The following is a 6427-nucleotide window of genomic DNA, read 5'->3' on the forward strand; positions in this document are numbered from 1 at the left end:
TAACTTAATCAACTTGTATTGTATATTATGTAATCTTGAGATACCATAGACACGTATACAATGTTTCGACCTATCATGTCGACACATCTATATATATTTCGGAACAACCATAGACACTCTATATGTGAATGTTGGAGTTAGCTATACAGGGTTGAGGTTGATTCCAAAATATATATAGTTTGAGTTGTGATCAATACTGAGATACGTATACACTGGGTCGTGGATTGATTCAAGATAATATTTATCAATTTATTTCTATACATTTAACTGTGGACAACTAGTTGTAGGTTACTAACGAGGACAACTGACTTAATAAACTTAAAACATCAAAATATATTAAAAGTGTTGTAAATATATTTTGAACATACTTTGATATATATGTATATATTGTTATAGGTTCGTGAATCAACCAGTGGCCAAGTCTTACTTTTCGACGAAGTAAAAATCTGTGAAAGTGAGTTATAGTCCCACTTTTAAAATCTAATATTTTTGGGATGAGAATACATGCAGGTTTTATAAATGATTTACAAAATAGACACAAGTACGTGAAACTACATTCTATGGTTGAATTATCGAAATCGAATATGCCCCTTTTTATTAAGTCTGGTAATCTAAGAATTAGGGAACAGACACCCTAATTGACGCGAATCCTAAAGATAGATCTATTGGGCCTAACAAACCCCATCCAAAGTACCGGATGCTTTAGTACTTCGAAATTTATATCATATCCGAAGGGTGTCCCGGAATGATGGGGATATTCTTATATATGCATCTTGTTAATGTCGGTTACCAGGTGTTCACCATATGAATGATTTTTATCTCTATGTATGGGACGTGTATTGAAATATGAAATCTTGTGGTCTATTATTATGATTTGATATATATAGGTTAAACCTATAACTCACCAACATTTTTGTTGATGTTTTAAGCATGTTTATTCTCAGGTGATTATTAAGAGCTACCGATGTCGCATACTTAAATAAGGACGAGATTTGGAGTCCATGCTTGTATGATATTGTGAAAAAACTGCATTCAAGAAACTTATTTTGTTGTAACATATTTGTATTGTAAACCATTATGTAATGGTCGTGTATAAACAGGATATTTTAGATTATCATTATTTGATAATCTACGTAAAGCTTTTTAAACCTTTATTGATGAAATAAAGGTTATGGTTTGTTTTAAAATGAATGCAGTCTTTGAAAAACGTCTCATATAGAGGTCAAAACCTCGCAACGAAATCAATTAATATGGAACGTTTTTAATCAATAAGAACGGGACATTTCAGTTGGTATCAGAGCGTTGGTCTTAGAGAACTAGAATTTTGCATTAGTGTGTCTTATCAAGTTTGTTAGGATGCATTAGTGAGTCTGGACTTCGACCGTGTTTACTTGAAAAATGATTGCTTAACAAATTTTGTTGGAAACTATATATTTTTAACATGTGAATATTATGTGATATATTAATCTCTTAACGCGTTTGATATTATATGATAGATGTCTACCTCTAGAACAAGTCCCATTGACTCACCTAATAATAATGAAGAGCCAAATATAAATTGGAATGATTCGTGGACTGATTCACAAGTTCCCAAAGAAGAACCGGAAGAAGAGTCGGAACCGGAAGAAGAATCGGAACCGAAAGAAGAATCGGAACCAGATGAAGAAATAGAACCAGTGGGGGAAATAATAAAATGGTTAAGTAAAAGAAAATCCTCAACCAACCGACCAAGGTTAATTATGGTCAATGGTGTTTCCGCTAAGGAAGCAAAATATTGGGAGGATTACCAATTCTCCGATGAATCGGATTCCGACGAGAATTCCGATGATGTTATAGAAATTACCCCAACTGAATTTAAAAAGGCAAAAGAAAATAATAAGGGAAAGGGCATAAAAATAGAGAAATCTAATTCCAACCCCGATGAACTTTATATGTATCGTCAACCCCCGAAGTCCTTAAGTTGTAACAATGACCCGGGAACCTCTAAACCACCAGGTTTTTCTAAACCAATGTGGATAACGACGGCTCGTATTAGGGGAACATCATATATCCCTAGAAACTTGGCAAAACGAACCAAAACCGAAGAAGAAGAAACAAGCGAGTCAGAATAAGATAGTTGTATTCGTGTGGTGTAATATATGTAATATAGTGTGCTTATGCTTTATGATATATGTAAAAATTGCTTGTATTAATAAGTATTTTTTTTATGAATCTAACTCTTGTCTATTTTACAGTATAAAAACACAAAATGGATAGACAACCCAATATTTTAAGAGACCTACCCGGAGACATGATTGATGAAATCTTGTCTAGAGTCGGTCAGAATTCTGCGGCACAACTATTTAAGGCGAGATCAGTTTGTAAGACATTCGAAGAAAGTTCCAAGAATGCCTTGGTTTATAAAAGGCTTTCGTTCTAAAGATGGGGGATATCACATTGGGAAATCCATAAGTTACGATGTGCTTACTTTGACGCATATATTGCGGGGAACCCAAATGCTATTTTACGCAATGGGTTAAGAAATTATTTTGACTCAATATATCCGAATATTGGACTTCGTGATTTAGAAAAAGCGGCTAACATGCAACATAAAGAAGCATGTTATGCTTACGGATTAGTAATGTTCGCTTCTCAGCAAAGTGAGAACAAGAACATCGGGCTACAACTATTAAACAAAACGTTCCCACAAGTGACAGAGTCGGTAATTGGGGTAAGAAATGAGGTTTTTAGATTGTTACGGGACTGTTGGACATTACGTAACCCTCGTCCCTTTGACGACGTTACAACACGCTGTCTTATCAACGGCCATAACGGTTATGTTCCACAAGACCAAGGATGGGAAGTAATCCTAGTAAAACCAGAATGCATGACTTGTTTCTGGACGTATGAATTACGTGTCTTTATTGCCTTTGCTGAACGACTTGTGTACTAGCTAGAATTATCTTCACAACCATCTTGTATCAAATTTATTGTGTGCTATATTTCATGCTATATGTAAAATAAGCGGTATTGCAAGTTTGTAAAATATTGTGTAAAAGTTTGAACGCGAAATATTATTATAATCAGTTTTTCATATAGAATTGTAGTAGTTGAATTGTATATTAGCTACTAAGTATGAACTTAACGGGTAGGTACTACCCGAATTTAAACTTATAAAACGCTAATATGAAGAAAAAGCTTTTATAAATGAGTTCATATTATGCTACGAAATACTATTAACTACTCTTAATATTCTGTATGATTAACTTGTTCCATTTGACTATTTTGAAGGAAATGGCACCGACTACTCGACACACCGTGAATATGAATGAAGAGGAATTCCGTACTTTTCTAGCTTCAAACATAGCCGCAGTACAGGCTGCGCTACATACCAACAATAACCTTGGATCTAGCAGTACAGGAAATCGTGTAGGATGCACCTACAAAGAATTCACTGCCTGCGAACCTTTGGAATTTGATGGAACCGAAGGACCGATCGGATTGAAACGGTGGACCGAGAAGGTCGAATCGGTGTTTGCCATAAGTAAGTGTACTGAAGAGGACAAAGTGAAGTACGCTACGCATACCTTCACAGGTTCTGCGTTAACATGGTGGAATACCTATCTAGAGCAAGTGGGACAAGACGATGCGTACGCACTACCGTGGTCAGCATTCAAGCACTTGATGAACGAGAAGTACCGTCCCAGAACCGAGGTCAATAAGCTCAAGACAGAACTTAGAGGGTTACGAACCCAAGGATTTGATATTACCACGTACGAAAGACGATTCACAGAATTGTGCCTATTGTGTCCTGGAGCATTCGAAGATGAGGAAGAGAAGATCGACGCGTTTGTGAAAGGATTACCAGAAAGAATCCAAGAAGATATAAGTTCACACGAGCCCGCCTCCATACAACAGGCATGTAGAATGGCTCACAAACTAGTGAACCAGATTGAAGAAAGAATTAAAGAACAGACTGCTGAAGAGACCAATGTGAAGCAAGTCAAAAGAAAGTGGGAGGAAAACGGTGATAAGAATCACCAATACAACAACAACAGTAATTACAACAATAATCGCAACAATTATCCCAGCAATCGCAACATCAATCGCAACTACAACAAATGGCCCAACAACAACAACAACAACAGTAGCAGCAACTACAACAATCATCCCAACAACAATAATAACCGCAACAACAATAACAATCAGAAGCAGCTATGCCAAAGGTGTGAAAAGTATCACTCGGGGTTCTGCACTAAATTTTGCAACAAGTGTAAAAGAAATGGTCATATCGTGGTGAAGTGTGAGGTCCACGGACCAGGGGTTAATAGAACGAAAGGAACAAATGGTGTCGGAACGAGTAATGGCGGAGCAAGTAGTGTCGGAGCAAGTTATGCCAATGTAGTTTGTTATAAATGTGGAAAACCGGGCCACATCATTAGAAATTACCCGAACCAGGAGAACACGAATGGACAAGGCCGCGGAAGAGTTTTCAATATTAATGCGGCAGAGGCACAGGAAGACCCGGAGCTTGTTACGGGTACGTTTCTTATTGACAATAAATCTGCATATGTTTTATTTGATTCGGGTGCGGATAGAAGCTATATGAGTAGAGATTTTTGTGCTAAATTAAGTTGTCCATTGACGCCTTTGGATAGTAAATTTTTACTCGAATTAGCAAATGGTAAATTAATTTCAGCAGATAATATATGTCGGAATCGAGAAATTAAACTGGTTAGCGAAACATTTAAGATTGATTTGATACCAGTAGAGTTAGGGAGTTTTGATGTGATAATCGGTATGGACTGGTTGAAAGAAGTGAAAGCAGAGATCGTTTGTTACAAAAATGCAATTCGCATTATACGAGAAAAAGGAAAACCCTTAATGGTGTACGGAGAAAAGGGCAACACGAAGCTACATCTTATTAGTAATTTGAAGGCACAAAAACTAATAAGAAAAGGTTGCTATGCTGTTCTAGCACACGTCGAGAAAGTACAAACTGAAGAAAAGAGCATCAATGATGTTCCCATTGCAAAAGAATTTCCCGATGTATTTCCGAAGGAATTACCGGGATTACCCCCACATCGATCCGTTGAATTTCAAATAGATCTTGTACCAGGAGCTGCACCAATAGCTCGTGCTCCTTACAGACTCACACCCAGCGAGATGGAAGAACTGCAAAGCCAATTACAAGAACTTTTAGAGCGTGGTTTCATTCGACCAAGCACATCACCGTGGGGAGCTCCTGTTTTGTTTGTCAAGAAGAAAGATGGTACATTCAGGTTGTGTATCGACTACCGAGAGTTGAACAAACTTACCATCTAGAACCGCTACCCACTACCGAGAATCGACGACTTATTTGATCAACTACAAGGCTCGTCTGTTTATTCAAAGATTGACTTACGTTCCGGGTATCATCAAATGCGGGTGAAAGAAGATGATATTCCAAAGACTGCTTTCAGAACACGTTACGGTCATTACGAGTTTATGGTCATGCCGTTTGGTTTAACTAATGCACCAGCTGTGTTCATGGACCTTATGAACCGAGTGTGTGGACCATACCTTGACAAGTTTGTCATTGTTTTCATTGATGACATACTTATTTACTCAAAGAATGACCAAGAACACGGTGAACATTTGAGAAAGGTGTTAGAAGTATTGAGGAAGGAAGAATTGTACGCTAAGTTTTCAAAGTGTGCATTTTGGTTGGAAGAAGTTCAATTCCTCGGTCACATAGTGAACAAAGAAGGTATTAAGGTGGATCCGGCAAAGATAGAAACTGTTGAAAAGTGGGAAACCCCGAAAACTCCGAAACACATACGCCAATTTTTAGGACTAGCTGGTTACTACAGAAGGTTCATCCAAGACTTTTCCAGAATAGCAAAACCCTTGACTGCATTAACGCATAAAAGGAAGAAATTTGAATGGAATGATGAACAAGAGAAAGCGTTTCAGTTATTGAAGAAAAAGCTAACTACGGCACCTATATTGTCATTGCCTGAAGGGAATGATGATTTTGTGATTTATTGTGACGCATCAAAGCAAGGTCTCGGTTGTGTATTAATGCAACGAACGAAGGTGATTGCTTATGCGTCTAGACAATTGAAGATTCACGAACAAAATTATACGACGCATGATTTGGAATTAGGCGCGGTTGTTTTTGCATTAAAGACTTGGAGGCACTACTTATATGGGGTCAAAAGTATTATATATACCGACCACAAAAGTCTTCAACACATATTTAATCAGAAACAACTGAATATGAGGCAGCGTAGGTGGATTGAATTATTGAATGATTACGACTTTGAGATTCGTTACCACCCGGGGAAGGCAAATGTGGTAGCCGATGCCTTGAGCAGGAAGGACAGAGAACCCATTCGAGTAAAATCTATGAATATAATGATTCATAATAACCTTACTACTCAAATAAAGGAGGCGCAACAAGGAG

Source organism: Rutidosis leptorrhynchoides, chromosome 3, assembly GCF_046630445.1.
Source record: "Rutidosis leptorrhynchoides isolate AG116_Rl617_1_P2 chromosome 3, CSIRO_AGI_Rlap_v1, whole genome shotgun sequence".
In the NCBI taxonomy this organism is placed as follows: Eukaryota; Viridiplantae; Streptophyta; class Magnoliopsida; order Asterales; family Asteraceae; genus Rutidosis; species Rutidosis leptorrhynchoides.